This window comes from Macaca fascicularis, chromosome 7 (assembly GCF_037993035.2).
Source record: "Macaca fascicularis isolate 582-1 chromosome 7, T2T-MFA8v1.1".
Lineage (NCBI taxonomy): Eukaryota > Metazoa > Chordata > Mammalia > Primates > Cercopithecidae > Macaca > Macaca fascicularis.
The window spans coordinates 51,236,445-51,258,241 of NC_088381.1; the positions used below are offsets into that span (position 1 = coordinate 51,236,445).

The window sequence follows — 21,797 nt, forward strand, 5'->3', positions numbered from 1 at the left end:
GTTCATTAATTTCTGATTTTTATCTTTACCAGTATTTTTCTTTCTACTTTCTTTGGATTTATCTATTTTCCTTTTTTCTAGCTTTTTGAGTTGAGATCTTAGTTAATTTTTTAAACATTTATTGCTTTTGAGTTAATTCATTGGTTATAGATACTCTGCATATTGTTTTGGATAAATACTGCAAGTTTTACTGTGTAATGTTTTAAGCGTTCTTGTAAAAGTCTGCATCTCAGTATGCAATGATGAAAAAGTTCTGGAGATGGATGGATGGATGATTACACTACAATATGAATGAACGTAATGCCACTGAACTGTACACTTAAAAGTCGTGAAGATGTCATGCTATGTGTATTTCACCACAATAAAAAGTTTGTAATTCTTGTCTGAATTTTCTCTTTAACCCAAGAATATTTTATATATGTATTTAAAACTTTTCAGGATCATTTTGTGGTTGCTGTTGCTGTTGTTTTATTTGACTATTCTTTTTTGTTTTGTTTTTGTTTTTGTTTTTGTTGTTTTTTGATGGAGCCTCGCTCTGTTGCTCAGGCTGGAGTGCAGTGGCATGATTTTGGCTCACTGCAACCTCCACCTCCTGGGTTCAAGCAATTCTTCTGCCTCAGCCCCCCAAGTAGCTGGGAGTAGTACAGGAGCGTGCCACCATGACCAGCTAATTTTTGTATTTCTAGTAGAGACGGGGTTTCACTCTGTTGGCCAGACTGGTCTCGATCTCCTGACCTCACGATCTACCCTCCTCAACCTCCCAAAGTGCTGGGATTACAGGCGTGAGCCACCGTGCCTGGCCTATTCTTCTTCTTTATTTTTTTTTAAGCCCTAATTTTATTACATGTGGTTTGTGAAGGTGTCGTGCACGACTTCAGTTTTTTGAGTTTTATTGATTTCTTTTGTGAGCTAGTACGTGTTTAATTTTTTCTGAAAATTTTATGTGTGCTTGAAGAGAATATGTATTTTCCAATTATTGGGTAAGATATTTTATATTACTTTTAAGATCAATATACTTAATTTTTATCAAACCATTCACATGCTTACTTATTTTCTATCTGACCTGTGGACTTCTGAGAGGTGTATTAGAAATCTCCTACTTTGATTGTAGATTTGTTTTCTCTTTATATTTCTGTCAAAGCTGCAATAGTAGATGCATGAATGTTTGTGCCTATTGTATCTTCTTGGTGAACTATCCTATCTTTTAATATGAGTAGCCTCCTTGTTCTTGTTCTTTTTATTGTGTTCTGCATTGACTTTCTCTTTTTTCCTTCCTTTCTTTCTCTTTTTTCTTTTTTTTTTTTTGAAACAGGGTCTCACTCTGTCACCCAGGCTGGAGTGCAGTTGCACAATCTCTGTTCACTACAACCTCTGCCCTCCAGGCTCATTTGATCCTCCTGCCTCAACCTCTCAAGTAGTTAGGACTACAGACATGCACCACCATGCCTGGCTAAATTTTTTGTGGTTTTTGTAGAGATGAGGTTTCACCATGTTGCCCAGGATGGTCTTGGACTCAAGTGATCCTCCCGCCTCAGTCTCCCAAAGTGCTGGGATTACAGGCCTAAGCCACCACACCTGGCCCTGAATTTATTTTTCTAATATTAATATTCTCACTCCCAGTTTCTTTTTAAAAATATATTTCTAATATATTTTTCTAGTGTTAGAATTCGTTTTAATTAATAACTCTCTAAGGTTTATAATAAGAAAACAGTCCCATACTTTATCCCCGATTCCAGTTCCTAGTGCTTTCCCTTCCACTTTCAACATTTTCAGTTTTTTCTGCTATTTCCTACCATATTCAAAAATAGCATGCTTTCATGTTATTTTTTCAATTTTTTGTATTACCTATTGACTTCCTATGGAGGGTGAATAAATTAGTTCTCTCACAAAGACACACATACACTCAACTCTCCTTTCATCCTTCCAATATGGTTAAATTGCAACTTTTGCTGACATGATTGTTCCAATGTTTACATTGTAACAATTACGCAAACAGTTCACAGCTGATCCATGTATTGAATTCTGTTTTTATTTCTTTTCTCATACAACCTTTGTTCTCCCTGGGGTTGATAATTACCTTGGTTTTTTTGTTTGTTTGTTTTTTTCATGTGTTTATTTTCTTAGTTTCTATTACGATATCCCAAAATTTATTGCAGAAGTATTTTCCTCTCAATATATTTTAAAAATTATCTATTTGATCAGTTTCTCTTTCTTTCTTGGAGACACTCCCAGAGCCCCCCATCCTTCTGCTCCCATTCTGGTTGTTGAAGGCCTGATGCACAGCTGTCATCTTCGGACTTCCGTGCACCATCATCCCTGATTCTGGATCCTCTGTCTTCCCCTTCTTGGTTTATTCTCTCTTTTTGATGGAGCACATTCTCTAGAGAAGCAGGAGAGGATCCTCATCCTGAGGCCTAAAATTATGCAATTATACAGAAGAACAAGTGGAAAATTAGACATCAAAGAAATGTGAGAAAAGAAATCACAGCAAATTGCAGTTTTTGAAAATGGTGACAATTACCACAAACCACAAAATCCAGGAAAGTAGTCTAACATTAAACTGCATGACATTGCTTTATAGTAATTTTCTCCTGAACTTTTAGTTGTAGCTCTGAAGACCTTTGTATCAGCTGGCCTTCAATCAAAAGCAGAAGCAGATTCTCCTAGAAGGATATGTTTCTCTCTCTCTCTCTCTCTCTCTCTCTCTCTCTCTCTCTCTCTCTCTCTCTCTCTATCTCTCAATGGATTTGTTATAGGGCTTCAACCTTACACAATTGTGGAAGCTGACTAAGCATGCTTTGTAAGGCTGTTACTTTGTATCTGATGCTGGAGTTTGAAGTCTGCAGGGCAGGCAGGGTGGAAAGGAAGATGGAAATAAAACTCCATGGAGAGCAAGAACAAGCTAGAGTCCAAGAACATGAGGTGGAACCTATAAGGACAGAGCAGAACTGTCTCCAACCTTGATGATGTGTCTTGTGGGAGAAGCGGGTGCCCTGCCTCGCAGAGCTAAACACACACCTGGGCCAGGAGTCAGAGAAACTGAAAGAGGATCAGGAGAAGTTGGAGGATGTACAAGCCCGGCTGCTGCCCCATGCCCAGGAGGTCAGCCAGCAGGTAAGCAACTAAATGGCTGCTGCCTCTCTTCCACCCTCCAAATCACCTTCAAAAATGTCTCTGTGGCTGCGCACGGTGGCTCACGCCTGTAATTCTGGCACCTTGGGAGGCCGAGGAGGGCAGATTGCTTAAGGTCAGGAGTTTGAGACCAGCCTGGCCAACATGGCGAAACCCCAACTCTGCTAAAAATACAAAAATTAGCCAGGTGTGGTGATGCGCACCTGTGGTCCCAGCTACTCAGGAGGGTGAAGCACGAGAATTGCTCGAACTTGGAAGGCAGAGGTTGCAGTGGGCCAAGATCAAGCCCTGCACTCCAGCCTGAGCGACAGGATCAGACTCCAGCTAAAAAAAAAAAAAAAAAAAAAAAATCTTGTGGCCAGCCTACTTGGAAACATTCCAGAAAGGGAATTCTGAAAAACAGTTCGGCCTAGCCAAATTAACATAGTACAAAGCCACTGTGCTTCTTAATGGTAATGGTTTGTAATAATTTCCAGAGAGAAAAATAAAAAGACAATTCAGTCTTTTCTTCAGCATGTTTGATCAAAATTTGTTTTTTATTATCGGTGATCTTGAAGTTATAATACTATTGCAGTTTTGTGTCCCACAGATGTAGGGATTCTGATAAATTCAATTTCATATGATTCTCATTCAAAAAAAAAAAAAAAAAATGTGCCCTGACAATTAATTAATAGTTTTGCTGGACATAAAATTCTAGGTTTGAAATTATTTTCCCTTAGAATTTTGAAAGTGTTGGTCAATTTTGCAATGTTGAATATATTCTGGACAGGAGAGACTGCTGGCTGTGACCAAACTTTAATGAGAACTGAGTACTGTCCTCACAAATTTCTGTATCTAACGGGAAGAGTTTTCCCCAGCCAAGCTTTTTGGCTCTATACATCTCAAAATTTGTTTTTTCTCTACTACCCAGCTGCTTCATTGCCAAATGCCTTAGAACAAGTTCATTTTTGTTTTGTTTTGTTTTTGAGACAAGGTCTTGCTTTGTTGCCCTGGCTGGAGTACAGTGGCATGAACACAGCTGACTGCAGCCTCGACCTCCCAGTCTCAAGCAATCCTCCTGCCTCAGCCTTCCAAGTAGCTAGGACTATAGGCACATGCCACCATGCCTACCTAACTTTTGTATTTTTTGTAGAGATGAGGTCTTACTATGTTGTCCAGGCTGGTCTACTAAAGCCTGGCCTCAAGTGATCCTCCCACCTTGGCCTCCCAAAGTGCTGGGATTATAGATGTGAGCCACCATGCCCAGCCCAAGTTCATATTGTGATAAACATTTGACCCTGACCTTTCATGTCACAATGCCCGTGAGTCAGCCCAGTGGGCAGTGGAAGTATTCCTAAATGACCATTTTTACAATAGGACAACTACCGCATGGAAGGGAACTGAGGCGCCCCAGTAAAGACCATTACCGACCCCCAGACAGGCACGGGGGACATCCTGGAGTCTCCAGCTCTGACTGAGCTGTCAGCTGACAGCAGCCACATGAGTGATTCCAGCAAGATCAGCAGAAGAACCACACAGATACCAGCCTGCAAGACTGTGAAAAATGATCAATCATTTTCATCTTAAACCACTAAGTTTTAGAGTGGTTTGTCATATAGCAATAGACAACTGAACACTTGTAAATCATCTAACTGGATTTTCAAAAACCCAATCTGAGTGTCTTTCCTTTAATTTATGACAACTTATTCACAATTTCTTATGCTTAATGATATGTCTGGGTTGATTCCTAACACTTTGAGTTTTCTATCTGCCATGATTTTTTGCCTCCCACCCCCTTTTGTGCCCTTTGTTAGATAGGTCAGGTTTTATTTATGGTATTTTTCCTCTTACAGTCAGGAAGTTATAAATCCTATTTCTATTCTTCTGGCTTTTCTATTCAAGAAACAAAGGAATATATCTGCTTCATCTTTCTTTGGCGATTGGGTGTGCTTCGGGTTTAATTAGGTTGAATTTTTCCCATCAGAAGGAAGCTACTGTTTGTGGCCTAGAAAATGATAAAATATAGAGTAAGCAATCAAAATCACCACAGGAAAGGAGCCCTGTGGGTCTGTCTGTGTGTAGACGTGTGAGCGGATGGTTATTGGAGAATGGCTGAGGAATGCAGCTCATCAGCCAAGGCCCGGTGCTCATCAGCCGCCCATCTGACACTCATCGAAAGCATCGGTTGCTGGAGATTGACCAGGTGTCCACAGTGGCCTGTTTCTTACCCTCTGCTCTGGCTTGGCCAAGGTTTAGGCAGCTTCTCTCTTTCCTCCAGGCTTCTGAGGTCTGCTTTCCTCCAAGCCTGAGCAAGTGTAACAGAAAATGGATTGTGACCCCTTATCAGCTCCTCCTGGGAATCAGCTAGGCACATTTTCGCCAGACCCCACCCCTTGTGTGCCCAGCTCCCCTTACAAACGTTTGCCTACCTCTGCTTGTCCTCTCATTACCCTGTGAAAGAAAAACTTATTTCTGTTTGATTTTGAAACACTCACAGATTTCTGAGATGGGAGCTTTCTCCATATTGCAATCGTCTTTCTAATTAAAGCCTCTCCCTCCCTCTCTAATTCTGGATTTGTTTTTATTTGACAAAATACAGTCACCATTTTCTGGGGATGAAAACTTAGTCAATATCAGAAACCTGACTGCAGTCAGGAATAGAGCTCATTCACCTTTCTTCCCTAGAACTTAGACTGTGCTTGAGGCATAGTGGGTACTTCATATGTGCCTTATGAATGAATGAATGAATGAATGAACGAACAGATGCTGAACTCAGGAGACAGAGAAGGAAGCTGGGAGAGCTGGTGTCTGGCCTCTGCTTGCTCCAGGAGCTATGCTCTCCTCGTTCACAGCTATAGCAGCTGCCAGGGATTCTGGAAACACATGGTGCTGCCATGGAAATGAATGCAGTCACAGAGTGGGAACAGTTAAGTTACTTTTCCGAGAGAGTTACATCATTTAGAAGCAGATCTCTAAAAGTCCTTGCTCCTGCAGGAGTTGGTGACTGGGTGGCAGTAATTGTGTTCACATGGTTAACTATGACAGTGTCACAAGAAGCTCAAATAACGGGTTGGAAATGCACAAATGATTGCTAGTTGCTTGAGCTCTCTGCTAGCCCTTGCCTTGCTCTCTCCATATTTACTTTCTCCAGCTTGCAACTGGATGTGTCTCTACAGCAGCCTGGCCCACCCTATTGCTGAGGCAGGAAGTTGATCTGCGGGTTGCAGCTGCTCTTGAGGAAGCTGAGTCTACTAAAATCTGTTCACCCTTTCCCTGACACTGCTGCTAAGGCCGGTCCCCATCCCCCGCAGCTTTGCTGGGCCTTGTTTATCTTTTCATCATTCTCGACTGGCTCTGGCCTATTTCTGGATCTCATGTCTGTCCTCTGACAAACCCTGCATCTCTGCCAGCTTTCTGGAATCTGTCACTCTGAGAGGCATGGGAAAACGACATTGCCCAACAGAACCAACATCTCACTGTGGCAAAAAATAGACTCATCCAAAGCAATCTGGGCGCACATGAATGTCCCCAGCACTGAACATCCCCAATCACTGGTTTCCCCCATCTGATTAATTTCTTCCCCATAGAGAGGTTTTGCAAACATTTATGCATCTTTAAGCATTTTAATGGTCTGATTTCTTAATTTTGATGGATTTTTCTTTTTCTCTTTACCTAAAAATATCATTTGAATCCATTTTCAGCTGATTATTCCTTGTCCTCTGTTTGTAATAGCAACGAGCTAGAAACAAGGTAATTATCCAACAATAAAAGACATTTTCCCTCCGCTTTGTATGCTCTTTGGTGCTCAGGCTGCAGGCCGAGAGTCACTTATCTCCTCCCACTGGCCTTATTGCTGGCTAACCCGTGACCCAGTAGCCTAGCCCTCTGTCTTTCCTGGGAATCTCTTACAACCAGTTGACCTCTGCCTGGTCCTTCTTAGTTCGACAGAGCACCTGTTTGTTCCTGGGGTGCTGACTGGAGCACTGTCCTTCTCCTGGATGACTGATGACAAAGATGCATCCAACCTGCACACGCAACGTGCTCCCTCTTGCTTGAATGCTGGCCGCACCCGAGGATCTGCACCTGCTCACCCTCCCTGCCTCCCTGCCTAAGGCAGAGAATTGAGGATGTTATGTTAGTGAAATCCTCAGATCACTCACAGTGCAGAGCGCTCCCCCACTTCTCTCCATCATGTGTCAGGCCCAGAAGCAGTTACAATGATTACAGCATCACCTCCCACCTTTCCATCTACACAGTTGAACAGCTGTGCATTAGTCTAGAAAAGTCACCCTGAAAACTGGCTCTAGTTTGGGGAGGTGACATGCTCTTGCTTTGTCCCCAGAGATGCTCTTCTGTTGTCCTTGCAGTGCAGGGAGTACCTCCTGGGTTGTGTGCAGCAGCCCTGCCTGAGGTAGGGGAGAGCTGTTCACTCATATGGATCTGAATCTCACCAGTCTGGGAGGGGACAGGTACTTCTAAATCAATCAATCAATCTTTCAAGTTTTCTCATCTTCCAAAAAGACATTAACGCCCAGTTGAAAATAGCAGCCACTGAATTCACCTGGGCTTATCACACAAACAAACTCTCATTATCATATTTTTTCCTTGAAGCTGTATGAAACTGAGTGAAGTTACATTTCCTGATTCAGAAGTTGCAACTGAAATGGCCCAAGTGGGAACAAAAGGGGAAATTTTGATAACAGATGGGTTGACCCTTTATGGTATAGAACTGATTCTGAGAACTACTCCAACAAGCATGCATTCTAAACTCTATCAAGCAATGTGTGGAATCACGGCAACAAAAACATGTTCTCCCTGTCTCTTAGGTATTTTTTATTTGGAAAAGGGAGTTTCAAGTTGTTTTCCTGACTTCAATGAAGATTGTGATGAAATCACAGAATACATAAAACAAAAGATTGTTGATATTGTGTTCAAATGCAAACTAGACTTACTCATCTATCTGCATATTTGCAAATGGTGCAAATGTAAATTTTGGAAAATTCCATTCAGTCTATAAACTTACCAAAGGAAATTTAAGAAATTTCCTGCTAAACGTCCTGACCCCTCTGTACCTTTTACATAACACTGCTAAAAAGAGGTGTGATTTGCCTACCTGTGACATTGACACTTTCGTAATGACATTTTTGTTTACTTTTCAGTTTCCTCAAAGCATGCAGAGGTACTTCATGAGATTTTTGATTTTTATGGAAGTGGAAGGAGATAGCCTTCTTAGACATATGCCTACAAGACGTCTTGCAGAAAAGATGTTGGCATGTTGGCCTACTATAAAATCATATTTTCAAAGTGTAGGATGAGAAGAATGTCCTTCACTACTTTGGAAATACATTTAGTATGAGAACGGAGAAAAGGATTACTGTAAAATGGAAATGTATATGCCGTTTCTCCAAGACTGTTTCATAATCTTTAAAAAAGCTACAGAAAAGGATGAACTAAGTGCATCTAACTCGTTCCATTTAGGTGTAGGTTGTGACAAAAACTCATCTAGTGAACAAATGACTCATTCCTTGGAAATAAGACTGCTTTGAAACTTAAAAAATTATCACTAGGAAAGGACAGCCAAGTTAAACAGGATTTTCTCAATTTCTTTACTAAAACTGCAACTTATTTGGAATCCAGCTTCAATTTCACAAGTTCAAAGTACCTCCCTGCTTTGAAACCATTTTTCCAGAGAAAAGAGGCTTACCTTATGATGACATCCAATGTGCTTTGAAGTGTTTTAGAATGACAGACATTTTAGACATCGATAGCCTGTGTGATTAATTTATGGAAGCAAAAGAACTGATTGACGAACAACTGGCCTACCGAAACAAGCCCGTAGATACAGGGCATGGACATGTATGGAGAGGTGGAAATTAATTCCTACAAGTCTAAAAACCTGCTGTTGGCCAGGCATGGTGGCTCACGCTTGTAATCCCAGCACTTTGGGAGGCCGAGGCGGGTGGATCACGAGATCAGGAGATCGAGACCATCCTGGCTAACACGGTGAAACCCTGTCTCTACTAAAAATACAAAAAGTTAGCCAGGCATGGTGGTGGGCACCTGTAGTCCCAGCTACTCGGGAGGCTGAGGCAGGAGAACAGCGTGAACCTGGGAGGAGGAGCTTGCAGTGAGCGGAGTTCGCGCCACTGCACTCCAGCCTGGGCGACAGAGTGAGACTCTGTCTCAAAAAAAAAAAAAAAAAAAAATCTGCTGTTGCTAGTAAATAAAAGCCTAAGTACTCCATGCCCTCACAGTGTTGTTGAGAAGATATTTAGCCTTGTGTCATCACATCAGACTGACACTAGGAATCAATGTAATGTGGGCTTGAGAAGAGCAGAGCCGCAGGCCAAAGTGAATGTTATACTTATCTCGATTCAGTTTTATCATTGCATAAAAGAAAAGATGAGTGTCCTAAATGCCACAGGCAATTCAGAGAAATATTATTAGGAAAGGAAGCTGAAGGAATAAAAGGCATCTTACTGTAGCATGGAACAGAAGGAAACTGACATTTTTTAAAAATCAAATATGTGAAATACCCATTTCATCATTCCTATTGTATTTTCATTTTCCTTTTTAATTTTTTGGCTTCCTTTTTTTATTCTTTTCCAACTTTTATTTTAAATTCAGGGGTTCATGTGCAGGATGTGCAGGTTTGTTACACAGGTAAACATGTGTCATGGTGGTTTGCTGCACTGATCATCCCATCATCTCAGTGTTAAGCCGGCCCAGCATCTATTAGCTATTCTTCCTGATGTTTTCCTTTCTCCCACCCTCCACCCACTGACAGGCCCCATTGTGTGTTATTCCCCCGATGTTTCCATGTGTTCCCATCATTCACCTCCCACTTATAAGTGAGAACATGCAGTGTTTGGTTTTCTGCTCCTGCGTTAGTTTGCTGAGGACAATGGCTTCCAATACCATCCATGACCCTGCAAAGGACATGATCTCATTCCTTTTTATGGCTGCATAGTATTCCATGATCTATATGTGCCACATTTTCTTTATCCAGTCTATCATTGATGGGTATTTAGGTTGATTCCATGTCTTTGCTATTGTGAATAGTTATGTTTTCCTTTTTAGAAGTCTTATGTTTAATCTTAATAATATAAAATAAATAGCCTATAAACCTTAAGTATTCAATAAGGACTTTTAAAAAGTTAAAAACAAATTGCTATATCTGAGGATAAAAACAGTATAAAAATATTGTTTTATTTTTTTCACACATATTTAATTAGCCTTACTATTAATTATCCCTAGTTGCTATTAGCTAGTCCTATTGTCTGGTTTAAATAACATTTATATAACAGAAATATAAATAAATCAGAATATATAACTTCAAATAAGTACCTATCTTCCTTTCTAAGTGCCTTAAAAGCAACAGCACATATGTGTATAATTATTTATTATATATGGTATTAGTATGGCTTTTGTATTGGTCTGGCATAGCATGGCCGTGTCTTGGGTTGTCTTTCTTTTTTTTTCTTTTTTTTGAGATAGAGTCTTGCACTGTCGCCCAGGCTGGAGTGCAGTGGCGTGATCTCGGCTCACTGCAACCTCCGCCTCCCAGGTTCATGCCATTCTCCTGCCTCAGCCTCCCGAGTAGCTGGGACTACAGGTGCCTGCCACCAGGCCTGGCTAATTTTTTGTATTTTTAGTAGAGACGGGATTTCACCGTGTTAGCCAGGCTGGTCTCGATCTCCTGACCTCATGATCCACCCACCTCGGCCTCCCAAAGTGCTGGGATTACAGGCGTGAGCCGCTGCGCCCAGCCTGGATTGTCTTTCTGAAATATTGGTGATCCTGTCTGTCATTCGCATCATGTTTCTTTCTTCTCCTCCTCCTCCTCCTCCTCCTCCTCCTCTTCCTCCTCCTCCTCCTCCTTCTTCTTCTTCTTCTTTTTGGAGACAAAGTCTCTCTCTGTTGCCCAGGTTGGAGTGCAACGGCGCGATCTCAGCTCACTGCAACCTCCGCCTCCCAGGTTCAAGCAATTCTCCTGCCTCAGCCTCTGGAGTAACTGGGATTACAGGCACCGCCCCCCCTACTATTTCTGGCTAATTTTTGTATTTTTAGTAGAGATGAGTTTTGTCATATTGGCCAGGCTGGTCTGGAATGCCTGACCTCAGGTGATCCACCCACTTCAGCCTCCCAAAGTGCTGGGATTACAGGTGTGAGCCACCGTGCCTGACCTGGCATCATGTGTCTATGGTTCCGTCCATGTGGCTGTCATGCCTATCAGTAGCTCAGTCCTTTAGACTGCTGAATGGTGTTCCATTGTACGGATACTATGTGCCCCTGGTGGTGGTGGTGGTGTTTTTATCCATTCACTAGCTGATGGATATTTGGGTTGTTTCCAGTTCTTGGTGATTATAAACACGTGCATAAAGGTTCTTGTGTGCATATTTTTATTTTTCTTGGGTAACTGCCTAAGTGCAGAATTCATAGGTTATATTATGAATGTGTGTTTTACTATGTGAGGAACTCCCAAATTATCTTCCCAAGTGGCTGAACCATTTTTGCATCCCACCAGCAGTGTATGAGCTGCTCTACATGCTAGCTAGCACTTGATAATTTCAGTTACATTTTTAAAATTTTTCAGCTATTCTAATAGATGTGTAATGGTATTTTCTTATTTTAAAATTTCATAGCAGCCATTTTGATTGGCATTCACAACTGCCTCAGAGGGAACCGAGACAAAAAGAAAACATAAAGAAAGAAAATTCTGCCTGTGGAACGGAAGAATGGGAACAGGTGCAGAAAGGGTTCTGGGAATGAGTGTGACATTGAGCATATTCAGGGTAAAAAAAATCAGCTTTGGCTGAGGAAGAGTGCCCCGGGGAGGTGGGGGTTGTGTCAACCAGACTGTCCCCTCTCCCAGAGCTCAGACCCAGGGCTCTGAGAGTCCTCAGGTCTTCATGTCTCAAGAGGAAAGAAGGAGTTGGGGTGGGGGAAGGGTAGAACTCTTTCTGCCTTTATTTATTTATTTATTTATCTATTTATTTAGAGACAGGATCTTGCTCTGTTGCCCAGGCTGGAGTGCAGAGGCATGATCATGGCTCACTGCAGCCTGAAACTCCCTGGCTCAAGCGATCCTCCCACCTCAGCCTCCTAAGTAGCTGGGATTGCAGGCATGTGCCACCATGCCCAGTAATTTTTTTATTTTTTGTAGAGATGGGCTTTCGCCATGTTGCCTAGACCAATCTTGAACTCCTAGGCTCAAGCAATCCTCCTGCCTCAGCCTCCCAAAGTGCTGGGATTACAGGTATGAGCCACCACACCAGATCCAGAAAGTTTATTTTTGATGCGCAGTGTCCATGTCACCATACTGTGAGCTCCATGAAGGCAACCCATCATCACTCTTGTCCCCTGCTCTGTTCCCACACCTGGCTCATTGCCCATCTCATGGTTGAAGCCCAGGAGGTACTTATGGAGTGGATGGAATAATGAATATTTCTAGACCACTGAAGCTGCTTTAGTGAACGTCACACGGAACAGTGACTGCATTCTTTCTGCCAGTCTAGGGAAAGTCCCTTTTGCTCACCCTAGGCCCAGTTGATGGCCCATCTGGTCATTTCTTCACCACCTCTCACACCTGTTCACTTTACTACCCCTTCCCTCACCACTGCTTCTTCTGTAGGCTGTTGACATAGCCTCCTAACAACTCTCACGGCCTCCCCGTCTTCTTCTGTCCCCCAGTTTCTAATCTGTCTTATCTTTGCCAGATGTTGGATTAATAAGCCTTGCTCTTATCCTGACCTGTCACACCAAAGCCCCTGTACTGGCTCCTGATATCCACAAAAGAGGAGCCAACAGGAAACTGGTCCCCGCTCCTTTCCTATATCCCAGCTCCCACTGGCCCTCTGGAGGGCTCTTGATTTTGGTCAAAGTCTACCGTCATGTTTGTTGTTGTTGTTGTTTGTTTGCTTGCTTGTTTGTTTGTTTTTTGAGACGGAACCTCCCCCGGACACCCAGGCTGGAGTGCAATGGTGTGATCTCGGCTCACTGCAACCTCCACTTCCCAGGTTCAAGCGATTCTTCTGCCTCAGCCTCCTGTGTAGCTGGGATTACAGGCACCCGCCACCACGCCCAGCTGATTTTTTGTATTTTTGTAGAGACAGGGTTTCACCATGTTGCCCAGGCTGGTCTTGAACTCCTGACCTCATGATCTACCCTCCTCAGCCTCCCAAAGTGCTGGGATTACAGGCATGAGCCACCGCGCCCAGCCACCTTCATGTTTTTAAAACTGCCCTTTCCTGCTGAAACCAAACCTATCCTGTCTGCATGGCCTCTCAAAAGAACGAAAGAACCAGGGCTTCGGGATCAGAGAGACGTGGGTTCAAACTCTAGTCACCTATTTCCTAACCAAGGGGACACTGAAAAATTCCTTACCCTGAGTCTCAGTGCTCTTTTCTTTAGAATGGGCAATAAAAAGTACCTACCTTTACTTGGGAGGCTGAGACAGGAGGATTCTTTGGGTCCAGGAGGTTGAGGCCGCAGTAAGCTATGAAGCGCCACTATGCTCCAAACCGAGTGACAAAGGGAGACCTCATCTCTAAAACAAAACAAAACAAAAAAGTACCTACCCTGGGTTTGTGTAAGGAGATTGTATGTATAAAGGGGGCCTGGCATATACTAACAGTGTACAAATTTTTAAAAAGGTAGATATGATTTTTGGTAATTCCTGCCTAAAGAAAAAAAGGCTAAAAATAGGAGTATAATTAATTAATTGTTTTCTAATTCTTTCCCAGCCATAACACTGGAGGTTGCTTCCCTAGGGAGGGAACTACCTGAGTAGAGATTGGGTTTCAAGTGTGGGTGCTGCTGCCCCCAGCCTAATGGGTCACATGCCCTAAAGAGAAGCTGGTCAGTCACAATGCTCCCTCCAACTCCCCTCTACTTTGGGATAGAGTCCTTATGGGTTAAAAGACCAACCAAACAACAACAGGACACAGTAGAGAAAACAGTCAGTGAGGGAGAACTTTTTCATCCTTTCCCACAGACATTTGGGGTCATCTCATGTGTGAACATGGTGAAGGAGGAAGACAAAGACAAACAGAATGTGGTCCTCCTGACTGGGTGCTCCCTGAGGGAGAGGCATGAGCCTGCTGATTATTGGAGTTTGCTATGGTTTGTATAATAGTGTCTCCTCTGAAATTCATGTTGAAATGGAATCCCCCATGCAACAGTATTAAGAAGTGTGGCCTTGAGAATGTGATTGAGTCATGAGGGCTCCATACTCATAAACGGATAGGGTTAGGGCTCTTATAAAAAACTTGACAGGCCAGGCGCGGTGGCTCACGCCTGTAATCCCAGCACTTTGGGCGGCCGGGGCAGGTGGATCACCTGAAGTCAGGAGTTTGAGACCAGTCTGGCCAACATGGTAAAACCCTGTCTCTACTAAAAATACAAAAATTAGCTGGATGTGGTGGCACATGCCTGTAATTCTGGCTACTTGGGAGGCTGAAGCATGAGAATCACTTGAACCCAGGAGGCAGAGGTTGCAGTAAGCAGAGATCATGCCACTGCACTCCTGCCTGGGCAACAAGCGTGAAACTCCATCTCAAAAAATAAATAAATAAAAAGACAAGACAGATGGAGTTCACTCTTTTACTGCCCTTCCATCCCTTCTGCCACTTGAGACCATGGCATTCCTCCCCTCTAGAGGATGCAGCAACAAGGTGCCATCTTGGAAGCAGGGAACAGCCCTCAGCAGACACAACCAAACCTGCTGGTGCCTTGCTCTTGGACTTTCCAGCCTCCAGAACTGCGAGAAAATAAATTTCTCTTTTTTATAAATGACTCAATCTCAGGTATTTTGTTATAGCAACAAAAATGAACTAAGACAGAGTTGTTCCAAGAAGAAGACACTTAAAACCTCTCCAAAGCAGATGGGTCTCCGTGGAGTACAAAGCTCCCCAACATCAATGAGATTCTAGAGGGAACATTATGATCACATATCAGGGAAGAGAGTGAAGCTTCAAATGGGTTCTGATTAGGGGCTCTCTAAAGCCCAGCCTCATTCTGGGTTCTGCAACTGAAGAGGCTTTAGGGTATCAAAGGGCTTCCAGTTGCTTGAAAAGCAAAAATAAAAAGAAGAAGCTCATATGTCAATAAGGCAAGTCATTAAGAAAGTAGATGCTTTTAATACCAGGTAATATCAGCATAAGAATATGTATACAAAGCTGGGTTATTTTTAGTATTGGGTGAAGGCACATTATTCTTTTGACAATTAGAATAAAGAAAGCAATTAGAAACTCCAGGAAAATGAAAAGCTGTGCAGAAAAAGCTGTAGCCCAAATACAAAGCAAATGAAATGTGGCATGTCTTTGAGCAGTTGATGGAGCATAAGAAAATTGAATACATTTGACCTTGATGCTAAGAACCCCTTCTGAGCAGCCTGGGCATCATGACATTAGATCAGAAGGGAAAGAAATGTAATTTTTGGATATTCCTTGGCTCAGCAGTGACAGTGAACTGTACTCACACAGGCATGAGAATATAATATTGGTTTATTGATTTTTTTCTTAGAGTCAATTTATGGACAAAATGCAGCTGTTATAATAATGACTTCAGAATAGTATCTAAATGTTATCATCAATTAAAATGTAAAAGTAAGACTATTAAAGACTTGAGAGGTAGAGGAGGGATAGAAGTCGGTTTCTCATTTTACATAGTGGGAAGTCGTTAGATTGTATCTTCACTCTACGGAGTAGGAAGTAGGTCTGTTAGTTAGAGCTCGAAGATAACCAGTAGAAGAACCAAGAATATTTTAATTTGCAAAAACCAGGAGGAATGAAGAGCGATGAAAGGGAGCCATGCACATGAACCAAAACCTTGTTTTTCACAGGAGAGTGAATGAGTTTCCTAGGATTGCCATAACAAAGTATCAAAAATAGTGTGACTCGGCCTGGCGCAGTGGCTCACACCTGTAACCCCAGCATTTTGGGAGGCCGAGGCGGGCAAATCACTTGAGATCAGGAGTTCAAGACCAGCCTGGTCAATGTGGTGAAACCCCATCTCCACTAAAAATATGAAAATTAGCCAGGCGTGGTGGCAGGAGCCTGTAATCCGAACTACTCAGGAGGCTGAGGCAGGAGAATCGCTTGAACTTGGGAGGCGGAGGTTGCGGTGAGCCAAGATCATACCACTGTACTCCAGCCTGGGCGACAGAGCAAGACTTTATTTTAAAAAATAAATAAATAAATAAATAAAACAGTGTGACTCAAACCACAAAAATTTATCATCTTACAGTTCTGGAGGCTGAGGTTGAAATCAAGGTGCCAGCAGTGTTGGTTTCTGCAGGGGAGGATCTGTTCCAGGCCTCTCCACTAGAATCTCTTGCTTGCTGGCGATCTCTGGTGCTTGCAGATGCACGGCTCCACCAGCTGCTTTCATCTCCATTTTATGATCTCCCTGTGTCTTCACCTTGTCTTCCTTCTGTATCCAAATTTCCCCTCTTTATGAGGACACCAAGAATTCTAAATTTTGAATTTGGTCTTCCAGGTAGTTATCAAGACACATTTGTCATGGATTGGAGAATAGAACATATTAAATCTTCTGTAGAATTTATAACTTTAAAATATTTACACATATGGCCAGGTGTGGTGTCTCACGCCTGTAATCCCAGCACTTTGGGAGGCCAAGGCAGATGGATCACCTGAGGTCAGGAATTCAAGGCTAGCCTGACGAACATGGCAAAACCCCGTCTCTACAAAAATACAAAAATTAGCCAGGCGTGGTGGTGGGTGCCTGTAATACCAACTACTCGGGAGGTTGAGGCAAGAGAATCACTTGAACCCAGGAGGCAGAGGTTGCAATGAGCCAAGATCATGCCACTGCACTCCAGCCTGGGCGACAGACCCAATCTCAGGTAATTTGTTATAGCAAGACAAGAGTGAGACTCTGTCACAAAAAAAAAAAAAAAGAAAGAAAGAAAGAAAAAAAAGAAAAGAAAAGAAAATAGGCCAGGGGAGGTGGCTCACGCCTGTAATCTCAGCAGTTCGGGAGGCCAAGGCAGGTGGATCACATGAGGTCAAGTGTTCGAGACCTGCCTGACCAACATGGAGAAACCCTGTCTCTATTAAAAATACAAAATTAGTTGGGCGTGGTGGTGTGCACCTGTAATCCCAGCTGCTCAGGAGGCTGAGGCAAGAGAATCACCTGAACCTAGGAGGTAGAGGTTGCAGTGAGCTGAGATCGCACCATTGCACTCCAGCCTGGGCAAGAAGAGTGAAACTCCATCTCAAAAATAAGTAAATAAATAAATTAAATATTTACACCTATGGTATATGGGCTTCCAATTATACTCTTGTCACGGGCCCTGCAAAAGTATGGGCAGGCCTGATGTGTGTAACCACAGCAGAAGAAGAACCAGAAACCATCAGTTGTTGCTCTGGAGAGTGCACAGGAGAAGGTGAGAGTGGGAGGAGGAGGATTGTAGTGTTCTGTTAGAGGCCTCTCTGTCAATGTGATGCTCTGTTTTGCCATTTGCATGCTTCACTTCAATAAAACTTATGAAAATTATCCAAGTTCTCACCTTCTCCCTTGAGTCTTCCTGGTCCCCAGCTCTCACCACACAGAGAGCTTCTACAGCCCTCAGCGGCTGTGCTGCCTTCTGTCCTGCCTGGCCTGCTCTCCCAGAGGCCCCTGAAGACAATACCACCTCCCCAGGCCCACTGGCCACCTGTCTTCTTGTCTCCCCCGAGAGGTTCCCTGAGCTGAGGTCAGCACAGCCTGTTTGCCCTGCCTCCTCTTGGTCAGCGTTCTCTGCCAGAGCTTCTCTCCTCCCTCCCTCTCTAGCCTGGAGCTCCCACCTGCACCTCCCGGTAGCCCCTCAGGGTTGGGAGAAGCCCAAGCTCTGCCCACAGTCTGTCTGGTGGCTGGGGGTGGGCAGGGAGGTGTTGCATGGAACAGCGCTGCAGCCTCACCTCTTCGTGAGAAGCAGGTGTCTGCCAAGTCAAATGGCTTTCTGCTGTCAGTGAGAGGCTCCACCTTCCTCCTGACTGGCCCAGGCCTTTGCCACCACTGTTCTCTTTATGTCTCAGTCTTCCTCCCTCCCCTCTCCCTCACCCTTGCTTTCTGCTGGGTCCCCCTGTTTCTCCTTTTCTCTCTGTCTGCATTACCCTCCAAGCCCTTTACCCTCAATTCCATCTTGCCATGGAGCAGAGGGATTATTGCCACTCCCCCATTCCAGACCCCAGATCCTGCTTCATCCTCAGGGTTAAACTACCTCTGCCCCACACACTCAACCTGCACTGGCATCTAATCCAGGCCCTTCATGCTGACCCCTAACAAATGGCCCTTGGCCCATTCCTAATGCCCCACAGCTAACAGCGGGACGTGATCCTGACCCTGTAGCACTGGTTCCAATCTAGAACCTTAATCTGAACACTCGCTGTCATTCATAACACTCCCCAATCCCACCCCTACCCTGTGGGAAGGGCTGGGGCTGAAAACTTGAGGTCTTCGATGTATCCTGGGGGTGCGGCCAAGTTCTGCATTCCTGGAAACTGGGACTGGCTTGGAGAAAAACAAAAATAAATCCTATGAAGTATGCTTCAATTGGTGCTACTGCTGAAAATAGTCCCTGAGGACTAAGACGAAGGTCAGGAGAGAGTAGTGGGAATGGTGTCAGGAGAGGGGACCAGAAATGTGGCTGGAGATGGCCCTGAGTGGAAGGGCAGTGACAGTCAGCAGGGAGGGCTTAGGAGGCCCTGGGCAGATGGAGGCGGGAGGAGAGAGGGGGGCAAAGGCTCCAGCTGGAAGGCCAAGGTTATTGTTCATTCATTCCTTTGTTCAGCAACTATTTGTTGAGCACCTACTAAGTGTCAGGCCCTTTGCTGGGCACCGGGGAGATAGCAGTGGACAGAACCAAGTACCCGCCTGTGTGGAGCTCGCATTCAGATTGCGGAGATAGACAGGAAACGCGCTAACAGAGATGTTAGGGGAGGGTAGGAAAGAAGGACAAATAAGGCAAGGTGAGCAGACAGCGAGGGACAAAGACTTTATATAGAGTGGCCTGGGAAGGCCTTTCTGGGGAGCTGGCATTTGAACAAACCTCAAAAGACAAGAGGAAGGGAGCCCTGCAGGTATGGAGGGACTTTGTCCAGTTAGAGGAAATAGTAGGAGCAGCAGCCCCAAGGTGGGAGCAGAGGACACGTGGAGCTGCACACAGCGAGCAGGGCCAGAGCAAAGCGGGGTGAGGCCAGAGAAAGCAGCCAGGCTGCCCACCAAGGCTCGCCTGGGTTCCTAGGTCAGAGATCCTGAGAAGAGGGGAGAGGCCCTCATGCCCAAGTGGTGGGAAGGGGTGGAGGAGAATGGGGAGGAAATGGGAGTGAGGCCACCCCAGGTAAGGTCAGCTGCGACCTCTGGGTTAGCATGATGCCAGAAGAGAAGACAGGGCCTGCAGCGCCTCTCCCCCATCCACAGCCCTGGGTGCACATGCCACGAGCTCCTGCTCACTCCACCTCACGTCCCCACACTCGCGCATGAACAACACACACACAGAAAATAGGCACAGGCTCAGCTTTCACTTGCATGCACATAGAAATCGCGTGTGAACACACGCATGCACACGGGCCCCTCGTGTCAATGGAGACATTTTTGAGAATTCTAGACAGGCAGAATATAAAGGCCAAAGGACTTTAAACCAACTCTCATGTATGACAGAGGCACTAAGGCCTAGAAAAAGGAAGCCTCATAATTTGGTGAGCTAGGCAGATTGCTCTATGTCCCCCCCATGTATGTGCGGCGCGCGCGCACAACACGCACACACGCAGTCCCACCAGCTGGCCAAAGCTCCTTCCATAACCCTATCTTCTCAACAGCCTCTGCCTCCCAGGACACCCACAGGCTTAACCAAGTCCCACCAGGAGTGCACCGAGCTTCCTCCCAGCTATTCCAGCAGGCTGCTGGGGAGAACGCAGTGTCGGGACCAAGACAGACTCTGCCCCTCTTGGTGGGATGGCAACAGCTCACAACCACAGCTGACCACAGCAGCCCCCGACTGCCTCTCTCCTCTCAAAGCCTGTTTCCGGGTCCAACAGACCTTCTTCCTCCATCTCTCTTTCTGGGTGTTTCTCCCTTGCTTCCTTTCTCTACCTCCGGAAAGGAGGCCGTGATGCAGTTTTTCCCTCTCTTTCTCCTGGTATCTTTCTCATTACTCTGTTTCTCTCCAGTTCTCTGTCTCTGCTGGGCTTATCCCTCTCACTCCATTTTCTCATCAGGATCTTTTTTTGCCTTCCAGGAAAAGCTGACGTGGCGCCCCTGGTCAGCGGGAGTGAGGCCTTCTGGGGTGGGGGAGTCCCGCTTGAGCTGGGGTGCGGCTGGCGCCCTGGTTGGGGGCAGCAGAAGCAGGAGCGGAGTGAGAGGCAGCGGAATGGGAGGAGAGAGGGCTGGGCCTCCGCGGGCAGGAAGGGGAGCAGGGGGAAAGAAAAACTGTGGGAGGAAGTGAGCCCCCCTCCCCTGCTAGGGTGACCAACTGTACTGGTTTGCTGAGACTGTCTGGATTTGAGCATGGAAAGTCTCATGTCCCAGAAAATCCATCAGTTCCAGGTGAACCAGGACTGCTGGCTGGTCACCCTATAAGCTGCCAGGGACCCACAGGAGACAGGGCCAGGACTCACAGGAGGGGCTTCCAAGCTTGGCCTCCTAGTTCTGGGGACAGTCAGGGCCCCACGTACTCACCAAGGGTTCCCATCTCAGGCCTGAGCCCAATTTAGAGGAGGCCAGGAGAGGGGAGATGGCAGCCCCTACAGCCCACAGGAAGCTCCCAGGTGGAAAAGATGAGGAAGTCCAACTTCTGGCTTGTCTCCCAGCCTGCTGGCATGATCTCCCGTGAGGTGGGCTTTGCAGAAAAAACTTGAGCTATGACAGCAAGAGACGGCAGAGGGGCAACCCGGGAGATCATACACCCCATCCTCAGAGGCCTGCACAACTGCTCCTGGGCTCTGCAGAAGGGTAGGCCCACCTGTCCCACTGGGAGACACCTTGGAGAGTCAATGGTCCTTAGCTGAGATCCTGCCGGCCCTACTGTCCTTCCTGGTGGAAGCGGGCACTGCCACACCTTGTAGGCAGCGGCAGGACCTGAGCAGACTAGGAAGATACATCAGTGACCAGCACGCACAGTCTCATGTCTGCCCAGGTGGGCTGGTTCCTCTCACTTTTTCCGCCCTCAGCCCTCCTCATCTGTTCTGAGGTGGGAGTCTGAGCTTAGTATTTGGCTGTCATTAAGGTCTTAGGTAGGGAATGAGGGGACAGACTCCCTGCCCCCAGAAGGCTGCTGACATACTCACCCATCCAACAGAGCATGGGTCTCCTACACTGTATGAAATATTCTCTAAAATGTCTTGGGCATGCCACTTCTCTAGCCTGGGCCCAAAGGCCCTATCTGTAAGATGACAAGGAGGTGAAGTAGGTGAGCTCTAAAATGCTTCATTCTGATGCCCACCCAACTTGTCCATCATGCCGTGAAGGGGAGGCTTACTGAGTGTCTTCCTAGTGCCGGAGACCAATAGCACCTGGGAAGGTAAGGCCTCTGCCCTCAGTGGGCTTCCTCTCTAGTAAGGGGTCGCACATTAAACACACATGAATAAATAATCACAGCTTATAGGAAGAACTATGAAGAAAAGTCAGGAATGTCCGCGAGAACCGTCACTGGGAACTGAGGGCTGCGGAGGTGCTTGCACTCT

The 21,797-nt window shown here is 45.3% G+C and overlaps 1 long non-coding RNA gene across 1 annotated transcript; it reads right to left on the reverse strand.

Annotated features, from left to right (window-relative positions):
- Positions 1 to 2,011: 2,011 nt before the first annotated feature.
- LOC123574456 (uncharacterized) lies at positions 2,012 to 7,237 on the reverse strand. Its single transcript, XR_006699342.3, has 3 exons — positions 7,065 to 7,237; positions 5,340 to 5,416; positions 2,012 to 2,414 (listed from the first exon to the last, which is right to left on the reverse strand). It is a non-coding gene; the product is annotated as an uncharacterized lncRNA (long non-coding RNA).
- Positions 7,238 to 21,797: the final 14,560 nt, after the last annotated feature.